This window comes from Phocoena sinus, chromosome 4 (assembly GCF_008692025.1).
Source record: "Phocoena sinus isolate mPhoSin1 chromosome 4, mPhoSin1.pri, whole genome shotgun sequence".
Taxonomy (NCBI): Eukaryota; Metazoa; Chordata; class Mammalia; order Artiodactyla; family Phocoenidae; genus Phocoena; species Phocoena sinus.
The window spans coordinates 47330557-47347696 of NC_045766.1; the positions used below are offsets into that span (position 1 = coordinate 47330557).

The window sequence follows — 17140 nt, forward strand, 5'->3', positions numbered from 1 at the left end:
CTGTAAGCTACATAAATACAAAATGGTGCGAAAGAGAGGCTGGCAGTCTCGGGCTCGGACTATGTTTACACAACATTCCCAAACCCTTTATCTGGCAGATGACGCCTGATGTGGAAGGCAAGAGGCTCCATGGACAGGTACATCCCAAGCCACAGCTGTTACAGCATCCCTTTACTAGGATGCAACACACAAGCCCACCACTCTTAGAAATATGTTAAATGCTATCACATACTATAAAACGTAAGTAAATCATCCCATCTCTTAACTAAAACAGTGCATATACACTTTTCAAGTGTTTACCTCTCCTCCTATGTGTCTGCTTCCTATTGCTGTTGTTCTTTGCAGTAAGCTGTCTCGTCATATGAAAGACATAGGGCCAGTTCTTTGTCTATTAGTGCTCTAGCTCCAGATCCTATGAATAACATTAGGAAACATATACCCATTTCTCTGGCAATTGTCTAGCATTTAAAAAGATCCTTGTATGGAAGAAAAGCTAACTACCTAATTTTTGTATTCCAGGATTAACAAAGGACTTTACTATAACAATGTAACAGCATATAATGAAATGTACAAGACTCATTGTTACAATGTAACAATGTTACATTGTGACATTGTAAATCCTTAAAAGAATTTCTAAAATTTATTAGCAATTTAGACAATACACATTCATTAAACACTTACTATGTGCTTAGCTCACAACCCCCAAAATGTGGACTAAAATGTGATGGATATGCTATAGTACTTTTGACACTGAGATATTAAAAAAAAAACACCTTACTGGCATATATATAAACTGAATTTTGGGACACCAAGGCTGACTACACAAAATATACTTTTCTCTAAATTGCTCTGTTAAAAATGTGATGGAATAAAATTAAACCAAAGCTTGAATCAATATGATACCAGCTAGGTGATTTTCACCAGTTGCTCTACTGAGCTGCTCAATTTCCTCATCTTTAAAATGAGAATTATTATAATCATACTTACATCATAGAATCATTATGAAGATTATTAAGATAATACGTGTAAGAGCTTAGGATAATACCTGACACAGCATAAAAATAATATATTCGCTATTATTATTTTTATTAAGTTTGCTTTCAGAATTTTTAACAAATTTTAAACCATTTAACATCATTGGAATCATATTAAAATTATTTGTGAAAACTACTCCAAACCAATTAATCCAAATCTATGAGGGTAAATATAATGTGTAGCTAGAATTGAGACCCTCTGATGAAGATGTTAAAATTCTACAGATTGCCAACCCCCAAATGATTTGCTTTGGTTACTTCCTTGTGTTCTCCTGGAGCAAAGCCTAGCTCAGTGATTTGCATATAGTAGATGTGCAATTATCAAATAAAAGAGAAAACTGCTAAATCTGTCTCTCAGTTTGCATTGCATGAATTCTTGGTCTTAGAGTTGTTTCTACACATGGTAAAACGTGTTCAAGAATGCATTCCTAAGCATTGTTCAGGGAATACCCTTTTGTCTCATATTTATTTGACCTCTCTCCATTCATCTCTTCCTTCAGTACCATTATGAGCTGAATTACATCCTCCCAAAATTCATATATTGAAGCCCTAACCCCAACCCAATACCTCAGAATGTGGCTGTATTTGGAGATAGGGTCTATAAAAGTGGTTAAGCTAAAATGAGTCATTAAGGTGGGCCCTAAACCAATCTGACTGGTGTCCTCAGGAGAAGAGAAAATTTGGATGCAAAAAGAGGGACCAGAGATACACACACACAGAGGAAAGGTCATGTGAGTACACAGAGAGAAGGTGGCCATCCACAAGTCGAGGAGAAAGGCCTTGCCGTCTGTGGTATTTTGTGATGGTAACCTTAGAAAACTAATTCAACTCCATTCATCTTCCCATTCATTGACTCATCCATGGGTAGGGTTCCAGAATCCCCCTCTCTCACAAAGGTTCTATCGCCCAACATATTCTACAATGTATCATATTTATTTACATGTCTGAAAGCCCACAAAACTGAGACTTCTTAAATTAGAGACTATCTAATTTATCCTTGTCTACCTAGCATCTACCCATGTACCTGGCATAATTGCTGAATGAATGAGTGAATGAATGAATGAACAAACACCAAATCGATTACCAAGTCAAATAAATGAAAAATGAGTGCTTATAAAAAATGGAAGAGAAACTCCCATAACAGAACCTTTTCTGACTGTTTCAAAACCCTACACCTGATATGTGGTGCCACCTACTAGCGCCACTGATAAGCAAAGCACACGGACATAAATATCCAAAGAAAAAGACAGAACAACACACAGTTCTATGATCTCTGGACTACCATGCACAATTCAATCCAAAAAACCTACAAATATTCCTTGCTTAAGATCTGCAAATCTTCCCTGGCTCCTTGCCCGAGGCAGAGGTATGTTCACTCTAATTCAAGCCAATCTGTATCCTTTCTACTTTAAGGGCTGTAAAAGTGTTGCTGAGATTTGAAAATCTGGCCTGATATGGCAACGAGCTTTTAAAAACTTTGATCCTTAAGAATCTATTTTTAAATAAAGTTATGTGGTAATAAAACATGAAAGTCTGGATTGCATCGATATAGAATTATGGAATTGTTGATAAGTAATAACATTTTGGGTACAATGACTTTAAACATAGTTTAAAGCCAAACAGAGTCCTAGAATACCACCCCTGTAATATGGGCATTTTCTATCACTCATTCATAGCGCAAAAAGCCAGAAGGTGGCCCTCAGGGATTACACAGAGTGTAATGACACAACGGGGAATGAAGGTGAACCAAGCAATTTAAGTTTCAGTCTCTCCCCTTCTATAATTGACTGGAACTGAGGTTACAGAGCCTCCTTCAAAAGTTGTTTTAAAAATACAATAAAACAGTGTGAGCGGACATCTTATTTTTATTGGTACTTACGCTCTGCATATGATTAGGCACAAACTTGCAAAGAATTAACCACTCCACCAACCCATTGCATCTGTTATCAAACTTGCAGGAGCCAGGAATGTTTTGAAGGGAAATGGGGGCGGGTGACCTGAAGCCCACTCCCTTGGGTCAGTGCATGCTGGGAGGGGAAATGAGCTACAGAGCAGACAATTTTCAGCTTCAGTGGTTTTACTTTCTTTACCAGGCCTCACGAAAACACACTGACAAAACAAAGGACACAAAATTAATGACCCATACATTCTGTCAATTGACTCTTAGTAGCAGTGGCCAGTTCACCTTAATTTTTTTGTTCACATTGAACATGTAGCCCAAGGCATTGGTTAAGGTTCACTTAAGAATTCTTCAAAGGCATCACTTGGTTTTCATTAATTTGTTAACTGTAACTTCTCCTTTCTGCTGAGGAACCCACAAACCAAGTGAAGGCCTTTATGCAAAAATGAAAGAACAAAAGGTAAATGTTTGACCAAGCAGCCCTTCTTTTGCCCCCAGAGCAATCATTTCTCCTTCATGAATATTAGAGTAAATGATATCCATCGGATTTTTCTAGAACTTAAACTATATTTAAACCTTCTGATTTTCTCAGAAATCCAAGTGTCATCAGCTATTGTAGAGGGATAAGTAACACTGTAGCTTGTTATTTCTGTAATTATTTCCCAAAGACTGTGGTCTTTAACCAATAATTGTTTATGAAATCTAATTTAAGCATACATAAAATATGGTCAGTATCTGGCCTTGGGACTTCCCTGGTGGAGCAGTGGTTAAGAATCTGCCTGCCAATGCAGGGGACACGGGTTCGAGTCCTGGTCCGGGAAGATCCCACATGCCGCGGAGCAACTAAGCCCGTGTGCCACAACTACTGAGCCTGTGCTCTAGAGCCCATGTGCCACAACTACTGAAGCCCTCACGCCTACAGCCCAGGCTCCGCAACAAGAGAAGCCACCACAATGAGAAGCCCGCGCACCATAACAAAGAGTAGCCCCCGCTCGCCGCAACTAGGGAAAGCCTGTGGGCAGTGACGAAGACCCAACGCAGCCAAAAATAAATAAATAATTGATTAAATAATTTAATTAATTAATTAATTTAAAATATATTTGGCCTTAGATAAAATTTAAGAATCGACAAAAAAGCAATATAAGAATTCAAAAAGATGTATAATGGAACTTAGTACTTCCGTATCTGTATAAAAATTATACCACCTTTAAGATGATGGTAACACTTTGCATTGAAATTTTCTTTCACTTACTGGCCCACAATGGACAGTTTGATATTACAGTAAATTTTTCTATTTGGCCAAAAGTTACAAGAAGGCTCATCTCTATGAACATCTTTCTTCGTAAAATTGCTAAGAAGTTGAACAGTTTTCCAAGGACACATAAATAATGAATACTGAGGCACCAATGGCAGGGTCTGAGTTTTCTTTATCAATTTGAAACCAGAATATAGGGTGAGGCAACAGTTGCTTTCAAGCCTCGCAGGAAGTTGGTAGTTTCAACATTTCTCTTTATTAAAAAACAGTATCAAGACAGTTCTAAGTGTGACGGAGTCTACCATGAGGCCATTTGGTAGTTTTTAGCAAAGGAAATGGATCCCATGAAGCAAATGTACCATTCCTTTCTAAAAGCTTCTCAGACACTTATAAAATATGATAGCAATGCTTGGTACAACTTCACATTAGTTGCATCTGTCAGCATTTCCATTACAAACCCTTGATTTTCAAGGTTTTATAATTCAGCTGTGAAAGTTGCTTTAGAAAGAAAGTTGGCAAGGCAGTCTCAGCCAGGGAGTTTATCAAATCGAACAAATCTTTGTTTAGCTATCTCTCAGTTCTGTGAGCCAAGGTCTACTCCCAGTTAGACATGCCAAACTTCCAGTGACTTCAATGCCAGAGAAAGGTTTTTTCTCTCTCTTTAAATTCACTTCACAAGAGCTTCTCTCATTCTTGCTTCAGAAGCCGCCAGGATCCAGCTCATATCCTGTGTAACCCAGTGGGAGAGGAGCCACATCATATGTAACCCTGTAGGACATATGAATCGAGTCTTGGCCAAGTGTCTCCGGCATGAAATGTGGTCAGCACTACAGAGAGATGTGGAACTTTTGAATATGTGTGTAATTAAAATGTAGGCACACCATACTACTGCTTGCATAGTGAAGTGGTACTAATTTATTAAAAGCCTTGTTGACTGTGGGAGCATGTGTGTGTTTCAGGGGAGTTCTAATTACTTAGCATATGAATTTATTGCTACACTGTCTTTGAAGAAGCAGAGGAAAAATGACAATCCAAACCACGTATATCATATATAGCATACCTGTTGTATAGTCTTTGATATACATTTATTTAATTGAGATTTTGACGTTGGAATTTATTATAAACTTGTTCTTGCTCAGAAGTGGGTGTAGATCAGTTTTAATCAAATATAAAATTACACTATTTATAAACTTATAAGAAACTTAGAAGAGATAGCTCTGGACAGAATAGTATAATAGTTCATTTTTAAGATTGTATCAAAATATTTTGTAAGATATTTATCCTTACATGCAATAAATTTCATCTAGTTTTTTATTTAGATAGATATACTAGTCTAGATATCTTTGACACGTAAGAATACAAACCAGACAAAAATTTTTCACAAAATCAATTTTAAGTTTGAGAGGGGAGAGAAGACATACGTGGAGATTACCATGATAAATGCTCTAAATGCTAGGCATCAGAAGAGAAAAGAAAAGATGTTTCAGTAGATCAGAAAGTGCAGATTTATGGGATATGCCCAAGGGCGTATTACTATTAATAACTCTGTACTACAGTATAGTAAAATATTTAAATATAGCAACATTCAAATATTTAAATTTGATATAAAACAAGTTTAACCTTTACAGCTATCATGTATAGTTTTATAAATGCTTAATTTGTATATTTAAATATAACATCCATTGAATTAATAAGAGTCATGTCTCAGACTAATTCCTTCCTTATTAACAGTTTACACTTAGAAGTGTCGTCACAACAAATCTGTTAACAACGTTTGAGGCTGTGAATTTACACTTTCTAGGTAGCTGGCCTACAGAGGCACTAAACGACACCACATGGCAAATTCAGGTGTCATCAACAGTTTCATAAAGGCCTGGCCTCGTCAGAAGGCTTTTGTAGATGGCAGGCTAGCAGATGGCTAAAGCCAGGTATGGTTTGGGTTTGTTCAATGTCTTAATCTATTTTCAAACTCTGGATTTGGCAAAACCAAAACCACATTTTGCCAAGTACTTTCTCCCTTAATTTTTAAGCCCATGTGCATTTTCAGTGAAATTTAATCCATATGTTTCTTATTTTTTTACACTTAACTCATCAAATACTTTTCTCTAAGAGCCATTTGACATTCAAAAGCCTTGTGAGTCTTTTTTAAAACTAGAAAATTTTCAGCTTTTTTTTAAACTAAAGGTTTTTAGCATTTCCCCCCCTCAAAACAGGAAGTCGCAATCTGCCAAGTATAAATGAATGTGAACATGAACACAATATGTTAATCCAATGCCAAGAGGCTTGAATTTGGTTGGAAACTTCAACTTCACAAAAGTGCCCACAATTTTTAAAAAAATATTTCTTTGTGAATCTGTCTGAACCTAGACAATGACTGACAGAATTTGAATTTTAAAGAACGAACTTTACCAAAGCTGACGAATGAGAGGGGCAAGAAACATCTCTTCAGCATTTCACAAAAGGAATTCTCATCATCCATTTATAAAATGAGCAACTGCTGTTTCTTTCTTTCCTTAGCTGTTATATTTCATTTTCTAAAAATTATTTGGGATATACACCAGTAAGAAATAAATTAATTATCAGGACCTTAAAGTTATATATTTTCATGATAGAAAGACATAGATTTATGTATTATATATTTATTCAGGAACTTTATTGCTTATGGAGTACATCAGTGTATACTTCATATTATTTTTTGAATTTATATATTTGCAGAACATTTTTCTCAGAAAAAAAAAAAGCAGTGATAATTTTTAGAATGGCTTAATACAACTTAATGCCAACATATAAATTCAATATAAACGTATTTAGAAAAGCAACCCTAACAAAGAAGCAATCAGACAGCCTACCCTCATCACATTTTATACTTTGTAGCCCAGCCATATTTTACACAGCTAGGCTCATGGCAGGCACCCAATACATTCTTATCAGATTAAGTTGAATTGAATCCGATAGCATAAGTGATGAGTTATATTGTGATGATCCAAAGAATAATGACACTGTAATTCCTCTAATATATTTAGTAATTTCTTGTCAAAATCATATATATAAGTTATTCCTCATAACTATTGTGTGATGCCATTTTTTTATCAATTCAAATTCTCTCTTCTGAGTTCCCATGGCCATTAAGTTACAACTATGTTATAGCACTAAGTTTCAGGAAGGAGAAAGTGAAAATCTTGGAGTGAACATCTGAAATCAACCAGAAGCTGTCATTGGGAAGCAAAAGAAAGGCTGAGGTCTATGGGTGTGATGAGTCATCTAGCATATCCCAAATACCTTTCCAGGAAGGCAATCCCTTCATCAACCCATCATCAAAGGACTCGGCCTCTAAACCTAGGAACAAACTTTCAGCTTTTACTCTAGCCCAAAAGTCATTTTTCTCATTTTCCTTATGACACTCAATAGATATCTCAATAGATAGCTTTTTTCCTTTTTCATACCTTATATGAGAGTTTGTCTGAAAGTAATATTACCACGTTTGTCAAGAACACGAAAACTCAGGAAAGTATTATTCAACTTGGTTTCTTTTTTGTTTCTGAGACAATGTGCTGTTAGAGTGGTGAGGTCACTGTCTGAGATTCTCAAGCCAAGAGATGTTCCAAGAGTCTCTCCTAACCCAATTCAGCAGATACTTATTTGTTCATTCACCAAATGCTGATAAACACCTACTTTGTCCTGGACACTCTTCATGACCAAAGTTCTTGCCCTCTTTAAGTTTATTCTAATAGTGACTCCACCACTTTAATAGCACATTAACTCAGAAACAAAATGATTTTTGTGCATTTCATTTTATTTTTAATATTAAGAAATCACATTGAATGTTACTTTCCCAAATTTTCATGTTCTTGACAAACATGCTAATATTACTTTCGGATAAATCCTCACATAAGGTAAGAAAAAGGAAAAAAGATATCTATTGAGATATCTATTGAGTATCATAAGGAAACTGAGGAAAGAAAAAACAAAAACTTTTGGAAAACACTCCAGAAGAATTAGAATGTTCTAGAGCAATGAAGAAAGTTGTAAGTGGACAGAGAAGGCTGATAAATGATGCAAACAGGAGAGCAGAATGAGAGCTCTAGGTGTAGTCTTGAACTTCACCTAGTCCAGCAATGGCAAAACCAGGACCCACGAGTGTCCTTCTCTCCTCACAATGCGTGGCTAGCTTTGCTGTTAGCAGACCACGGAGCCAGATCACAGCTTCTGAAACTGTCCAAAGGATCAGAGGTCTACCAAAGCAAAGGATGCATGAGAGTTGAAACCTATTTGACTTCCCTGATAATCCACCTCCTTCATGTTTAGATAATTTATTTGCCCATGGTCACACAGCTACTAATTCTTCACATTGCTTGCGATGGTTTTCATAATTGACAGAGAAGCAAACAGCTTAACTGGAGGAGAAAGGAAAGCTGATATCCACCAAGTGCCCAGGATACAAAACCAACACAATATCTCACTTAACACACCAATTTTGTGAACTAAGTAGTATCCCTTTTATACATTAGAAGCCCATGCAACCCTTCCTAGTCAGATACCATACCTAAACTGCCAAAACAAACGAACAAACTTGCAGAATCTGGTTTTTCTCTGTGCTTGTATTGTCTCTTTTGGACACTAGGTATAGGGACCCTCTCACGGGGGACGTAGGTAGTTGTAGATTATTAAACAAAACAAAATGGTGTAGCTCAGGGGAAGCCTCGATGATCAGCCTCTTTATTTTTCTATTTCCTCTTGAGGTAAATAGGCTAGAAGATGTGAAATCGTTTGATCTCCTTGGAAGTAAGATGTTAGTTTAGAAGCTCAAAATAATCTAGTCCTAATTTGCTATGGCGGCACAGACTTTATTGGTCAAATTAATTACAATTGTCTAGTGTTTGCATCAAAATCTTGTGTTGTTATGACAACCATTTTCAAGCCCTGACTTCTGTATTGTGGCTTAAACGTGATAAATTCCCACTTTCAGAAGACATCCAGCTGGTAAGCTTACTTCAACTGCCAAGATGATGTCCCACAATTTCCACATCTGCTTCAACTCCTCTGTCACAGCCTCATTACTAATTTTTTTCTCCATTTTTTAAGAATTGGGATAATTTCGTTTCCCTGGAGCAGGCTGTAAGTGCACACCCAAGTCAGACTTTTATTTATGAGTGGCTTCAATTTACGGATGAGATGTGTTTGTACCTTATGTTCCACGTAAGTCCTCTCCTGACTTTCTCAATAATTTGACTTTATGACAAAATTTAGGTGATCTCGAACAAAAAGAAAACCCAAAGATATTTAACCCATTTTAAATATTCATTCTCTAGTTTTTCTAGAATTCTGTCAGAAAACTCTTCAAAAATACTTAGCCTCATCTAGTTTCAAATCAAACCAATATAAATAATGGGTAGAATTACTAACCTGCAGGGAATGTCATCCTAAATTTCCTGGCGCTGACTATGTAACCATAAGCATGACTGGTGTATTTACTGGAGGCAGTATATACTGTATAATGTTCCCTGAAAACTCATGTAACTAATGCAATATGATAACCACTAGGGTGCTACTGTGACGTAAAGGACATAGTACAATCTTATCCAATTCAAACAAGAAAAAAAATAGTTGACTTTAATGGTCCTGCCCTCCAAACAAATACATTGCCTGTTCTACTGAACTTAAAATTCCAGGTTATATATAAGTTGTCCTGAAATAAAAGTAATTCAGTGGCATACACATTCCAGCACCAACATATGATTTTACTCTTTGATCAAATATTTCTAACAGTGATTTTAAGGAATCAAGTGCTATACAGGACATGACATTTACTGAGAGAATGTTAAGAGGAAAATAAATGGATTCAATAGCACAGATTTCAAGTTGGCAGAAGATGGAACTAGTCTAAGAGGAGACATGTTTCCACTCGGGGAGTTGTTGGATGTTGATATCAAAGTGTTTTAAGCTGGATCCAGCAGATATGCTCAGGCATCAGCAGAAGGAAATTCGGAAAGGTAAGCTCTGAACCACAGGACAGGAAAGATGGAAGAGAGTGTCGAGGCTCCCTGCTCTTACCTTCTCATACCCTCATTTCCAGGATCTTACAGATGTGGAAACGGAGCTGTAATTTCCAAGGGTCCCAGTCCCATCAGAGCAGGCTTACAGCCATCTAACTTCCAAGATGCCAAGATGTTGATTCTCCTGAAATAAGTCCTAGGGCAGGAAGAGCTGGAGCTGGGCAGAGACTGCTTCATGGCAGCCTTCCAGGGAGACGGCCAGCACGGTGATAATGGATGTAAGACGAGTGACTCATAAGATGTTAGAGCTTGTTTTTAAAAAAATGAATTAAAATGATATCCATGATGAAAGAAAGAGAGAAAGAAAGAAAGAAAGAGGGAGGGAGGCAGGGAGGAAGGAAAAAGGGAAAGGAAAGGAAAGGAAAAAGAACAGAACAAAGCTAAAGAAGTATAAATAGCCTGGTGTAAACGTACCTGGCCTTCAGCTAAGGCTACAATATACATTATAAACACCAAACACTGTCAAGAGCATTTTAAAAAATTGGTCATCCCTTTCCACCACTTTGTGAGTAATACTTGGGAATGGATAAAAAAATAATAATGGCCTCCAGGGAATGTTTAAGAATGAGGTAATTTACATGCTTCATCCAGAAAACATTAAGTGTATCCTTCTCCTCTGCCAGGATAATTTTGAATTTCTGGCATCAAAGCTGAAATTTTCTACCAAAGTTGATCAATCTCCTGTTACCACTCTGTATTTGTGTTGGAGTAACAGTTTATTCTATGCAGTGTTAGACTGAGGCTAGTCAGCTATTTAATCTTAAGGTTTTTATTCAGGGCCTCATTGAAGAAAATCCCCAAACTTCGTGTAGACCAATTTTTGCGCAATTTTTCGATACTAATTCTTCCGATTTGGGGACCATGGCAACTCAGCCAAGAAGGATGAAAATGATTACTTCTCTAAAGAAAGACCTTGGTTTATTCTCTTCTCCCTTCCCTTTTTTCCTTCTATCACATAATATTTGGGCTTTTTCTCCACCATCAGGTAAGACCAGTGAACTGTGGAACAGCTGCCTGAATTATGCGGATAATTGCTTCTACTTTCTTTAGAGATGTCAAATATATATTGTATTTTGATACATGCCTATCTTGATATCTTATTTCACAAGAAGGCAACTACCATGTGTAAACAGAGGTAATGAATGCATTAAAAGAAAAAGCAGATTTTAGAAACTCATGACAAATACATTGAGGTAGAATCATAGAAAGATCGTAAAAACCGGAGTGTAGTGGTAGGAGGTACTTCAGAGTTTATTTACTCACAATCACCTTTTTCTCACAGCTTTGAAACTGAAGCCCAGGGAAGTAAGGCAACTTGCCTAAGCCATAGATTAGTTCCAGTTGCTCATTTAAAAAAAGATAAATCCATTGGTATCTCCATTGTTGTTCTCCTGAATTCTGCTGAGTTGATTGCCATATTAAACCAAGGATTAACCTCTCCTGCTCCAATCCCTTCACCAAATCCTTCTTGGCTCCTTTCTCTGACCTTTGTGCTTCTGAGTTTGTTGCTGTAGTTATTGCTTTTGGGTTTCTTTTTTGTTTTCCTTTTGTCACTGTTGTTTTGGTTAGGTTGTACTAGCTCACCTTTTAGATGATACTTACTTCAGGGATTTTGTCTAGCAGCTCTGAGTATACCCATACCAATTTTCTGTTAATGGGGAGTGATCAATATGTCATTCAAAGTCACAAAATGAAAATTTTACACAAAGAATTTAAGCACCTCCACTGCCCTAAAGAATTCTAAAACCTATCAAGTCACATGGAGGTATTTAAGATTAATAATATCAACTATTATCTGTTTTCAGTTAAAAAGTGCCTTCATAATGTACCCACATGTTTAATCTCATTTAACACTTTAAAAAAAAACCAATAAAGTGACCATTTTAGCATTCCTATTTCATAGATAAGACTGAGGCCACACACTGGACACTGACAATGTGGTATCTGGGGTTTGGAATCCCAAATCTCAGTCACTGTCTACTTTACCATTAATGAATAAAATTCTTCAAGTTGGAATACTGAGCGACTATGGCTGACACTTCCTCTATCAAGGTCTGTCCTAATGAGTTGTGTCATATTTACCAGGTCAAGGGAGCCAAGACAGAAGCCAAGACAATAGGGCAAAGTGTCCTACATATTTTTTGTTTTTGTTTTCTTAACTGCTGGCTACTTTCTCTTGGAGAAACAATCTGGGCTGCTCTAATAGCTACCACTTTGCAACTCTCCATGGTCCAATCTTTTTTTCCCACATATCTTAAGGTAGTGACTGAAAACTTATGTTATCCAATATGTCTGGCTTAAAGATCAGTCCTGAGAACGTCAGTTAATATTATGATTAGGTTTTTTGGTTCTGTTGTGATCATGCTTTTTCTTCTTTTCCTCAAAGTGTCTTCTATTTTCCAGTGTAAGGCCTACTTGAGTCCAGGGAATATTGACCAAAAGCATTCAACAAAGAATATATCCACTAAAAGCAGAGGAGTGTATTGAGGTAAGTGCCCTGTCTCGGGAGCTTGATTATGTGGATTCAAATCTCAACTTCACAGCTCACTAGTTGTGTGACCTTGATTAAGTTATTTAATCTATTTGTGCCTCAGTGTCCTCCCCTGTAAAATGGGTTCTTAGGAGAGTTTAATGAGTTAATGCTTATAAAGTGCTTAGAATAGTGACTGACACAAAGTAACTATTTACATGTTACCTATTATGATGAAAGCATGGAGAAAATGGAGAAAATGGTCATCAATCTCTAATTTTTTATCAGTTGGTATTAATAGCTTCGTGTCCCTTTATTTTTTGATAATGCTGGATTCCCTGACATTGGTTCCACTAAATGTTTCATTTACATTGGTTCCAAAATTGGCTAAACTTATCACATTGTGAAATTTGCCTTTTAAAAAGCATATACCCAGTGACCAGAGTTCTAAAGAGCTCCCATTGAAACTAACAAATAAAACTCATCTGTTGTGATATGTTCATTTTCATTAAAAAGACATCAGTCTGCTCTGCGCTTCCATTAGAAATAGAACTTAATCTCTGACAGGCGTTTCTCATTTTCCAGTTATTCTCTAGGGAGTATACATTGGCATGCTGGCAATGATTGTTTTTGGCTCTGTACTGTGGTTGCAAATGGTGTCATTGTTCTTGGTTAAATCTGCGAAAAGTCAGCCTACCCCTCTCATTTTTTTGGCTTCACGCTAAAGTAGCCTTCATGGCAAAGAACTCTACGAGTTTATCACTCTTTATTCACTGCCCATATTCCAACATGATCAAAGTCTACTAAAATAGCTAGACACTGAGCTTTATTTTTCCCTCTTTTTCAGTTTCTACATTTGTCAAGGATGATAATATATGTTGAAACAAAATCTAGATTTTTCTATTTGTTGGTCAATACAGGAGTTTCTGAGAGAAACAAGACAGGATAAATAGTTATTCTTAAATTTCCTTGCAGGCGGAGAAACAGGTTTGCTTGTCACTTGTTAATGCATTTTGTCACTGAATATTTTAAATTATTTAGTCATACTTAGGACAGATGTTCAACACATCATTAATGAAAAGATGGCCCTTAATGTGTGTCAGAATTCAGTGGATAGATTAGCGGTTGGTTCCAAGGATATGATTCCAAGGATATGAGAAAGAAACAATGAAAAGCATTCCATGGTCATAGACTACTTTTTCCTTAAGTAGTTTGTTCATTCTCTTTGGAATCCTACTTGCATAATAAATTTTCCTCTCAAGTTGTTTCTTTATAAACAGTGTAAACATTAACAGCCTCTGTCTGAAATAGTAGAGCCTAAATAAAAGTTAAATTAATATAATTTTACATTGTTATAAGAGCCAAAGTGATACTCTAGAAGACAAAAAATTAATTTTACTAAAAGACCTAAACTATATTTCTTTGGCTTTTATTCAGTATCAGATTTTACGTGCATGGAGAGCACCATGTTTATTGACTAATTGTGCAGTGTGTCAAATTATTGATGTAAGACATTCAAAGTTCTGTGTAGATCAGCCACAGTCAGCTTCTCCTTTTTTTGCAGGAAAAAGGAAATAGACACACAGGGCTGAGTCCTTTGCAAGTCCCATTATTTGCTCATCAAATAATTATGGAATGTCTAGATTGGGCCAGGCCCTGATCCAGGTGCTTGGAAAAGTTGGTGGATAGATCAGAAGAAAGACATGCTGCTCTATAGGAGCTTCCACTGTAACTTCTAATAGCAACATCCTGAATTTTAAAAATAATGTCTTTGCCACTCCTGGCCGAAGAATGCTGCTGACCAAAGGCACATTATTGGTAACAACATGCCTTCATTTCACAGCATACTGGCACATACTTTGGTATTTGGCTATCACAACAGGAGAATAGGCCTTTGTGCCTAAAGTGCCCTTCTTGACCAAACTCCTACCCAAATGAAAAAGCTCAGCTCAAATGCTTCCTCCAGGAAGCCTTCTGACTCATTATGGAAATCAATTTTAGGTTACACAACATGTTTCTCAGATATCAAGGGAATGATGTCTCCAATTCTCATATCACATCAATTCCTTATTTAATCCCCTCGTTTCCCAGCTTCTCTTTCACTGAGCTAGAGCCATGTGACTGAATATGACAAATGGGAGGTAAACAAAGGTGATGAGTCACTTGAGTCTAGGCACTTTAGAGTTGGTGATTCTTCTCCATTGCTCTCTTCCTCTCCCAGGGTAATTAACAAGCCTTGTGTTGCAATGGTAGCATCACAGAGAAACCTGAGTCCTCAAGCTCATTTCTGGAGAAACCTCCACCAACCAGCACTGAACACTGATGGCGTGAGAGATCTACTGTTGCTGTGCTAAGCCATGAGATTGGGGGATTTGTCTGTTGAGGCAACTGACATTAATGACTGTGACTAATACAGTGATAGAAAGAATGAACTTGTTTTGTTTTTGCCCAAAGAGGCACATCTCCTACATAGGAGACAAGGAGTGATGTTAAAGATGCACCAGGCTGCTACTACCTCTACAGTGGCTGGAGCAGGGCTGGGGATGGGCACTCCTTTCCCCAGTTTGGCTGCTTCTTTCCCAAACACTTTCTCCTGTCTTTTCTCTTGATCCAAAACAGGAAAACTCATAAATCACCCTTTAACAATGAGCTGAGTATACATTAGCTATTTGTTACTTTTTCTTCAAGATAAAAGGTATTTAAGTCCTGTCACTGAAAACTGAAGGAGCAGGAGGTCCGTGTGTAAATCTCTCTTTAGATCATATACAGAGCACTTCACACACACACACACACACACACACACACACACACATACACACAGAGTCTACTTTTAAACATTCTTTTACTCAAAAATAGGATGGTTGAAAGAAAGGAGAAAGTTAATTCTAGATTCCAATTAATTTCACCGCTGAAATATTAAAGAAAATTATGTTTGCTTTCTTAAAGTAAATGGAAGTTAGACTATCAAAGATTAGAAAAGATTGCTTATAATAGCTCAGCCGCATACCAGGGAGATCAGCTCGGTGCTCTGTGACCACCTAGAGGGGTGGGATAGGGAGGGTGGGAGGAAGACGCAAGAGGGGGGCGATATGGGGATATATGTATACATATAGCTGATTCACTTTGCTATACAGCAGAAACTAACACACCATTGAAAAGCAATTATACTACAATAAAAATGTTAAAAAAAATAAATGTACTTTAAAGGGAACAAATAAATTACTATGGAAAAGAAAAAATAAATAAAATAAATTTTAAAAAACATAACCAGCCAAAAAAAAAAAAAGGTTGCTTATAATAGCTAAAAACAAGGACCCGTTGCTTGCTTAATAATGTCCCTTTCCCTGATTTAGCATAAAGGAATTGGGGAAGTAGCGGAACATGAGTATAAATCCTACAATCTTAATGAAAGATTTATTATTAAGTAAAATTACTTTTGCTTCTTTTTAATATGTTAAATTTCATACTACATTGATAGAAAGATAACAAACAAAAACTATTTTTTATTCCATGTGGAAAAAAAACAACTCTGGCCCAGGACGCTAGTTAAAGTAAATGTAGAGATAGGAAAATAAACCATGGTATTAATTCACAGATTGAAAGGAATATGAACACTTCCATGCAGGATAGATTCAGATGTTAGGTATTCTAAGTGCAGGATTGATAGCCCTAGAATTTAAACCTGAAATCTAAGTAGATTTTTCCCAATGTCATGATATACTTAACTTCTAAATCCCTGGGGAAATTTTGAATCTAACAAACATGCAACATGGGAAAATAAACACCACCATGTGCCATTTTCTCTTCCATAAATTTTTGCTTTGGTTGCTGGGAAGCTCAGAGATAAAGAGTCAGTACTTTCTTATAGTTCTTTCCAGAATTGGTTATTAAATATGCTGCCTTCCCCCTTCTTCTTTTACTCTTCAGTATTTGTCTTATGATAATAGTCTTGGGTTTTGTTTTTTTTGTTTTTTGGGGGGTTTTTTTGGTGCCTGTATTTTTCTTGCAAGCTGCCTCAAGTACTTTGTGGAAATAGTGGTGCAATAAATTTTTAAAAACCACTAAATTTTAAAACAGCAAAGTGTCAGGTACAAATATGATTGCACTTCTGAAACTATCTACTCCAAATGGAACCACAGAATGTCAGAAGGGAAGGGGTCTTAGAAGCCATCTAATCCAAACGCTTGCTAAGTAGATCCAAAGAAGTTAAGTAACTTACCTAAGACACACAGATAATCAGGGGCCATTTCTCCTGTAGCATGTCATTCCCTTTCACTATGAGATGTATCTCTGCTTCAAATACAATGTCCACATCAGCACATACTATATTGGCTTAATTTATTTATTTTTCACAAGTTTTTGAAGCTTTCTATGTAAAGAACGAGTATTTAAACCTAAAGTGCTAAACAGAGACCTACTCTCATCCTT

The 17140-nt window shown here is 36.6% G+C and overlaps 1 protein-coding gene and 1 long non-coding RNA gene across 13 annotated transcripts in view; one reads left to right on the top strand and one right to left on the bottom strand.

Annotated features, from left to right (window-relative positions):
• The window catches only part of MECOM (MDS1 and EVI1 complex locus), a 567851-nt gene that overhangs the window by 156242 nt on the left and 394469 nt on the right, over nucleotides 1–17140 (bottom strand). Inside the window, exon 1 of one of the 12 annotated variants that reach the window (XM_032630287.1) lies at nucleotides 10241–10712. The exons of 9 other annotated variants lie outside the window; for them this stretch is intronic. The gene's annotated coding sequence lies outside the window, so the exon portion shown is untranslated. Of the gene's footprint in view, nucleotides 1–10240; nucleotides 10713–17140 lie in introns of those variants that run through there. 2 more of the 12 variants (XM_032630286.1, XM_032630278.1) reach the window with 2 other exon arrangements.
• Nucleotides 9545–15940, top strand: LOC116752977. The gene is made up of 4 exons (XR_004349661.1): nucleotides 9545–10179; nucleotides 10263–10460; nucleotides 12646–12730; nucleotides 14934–15940. It is a non-coding gene; the product is annotated as an uncharacterized LOC116752977 (long non-coding RNA).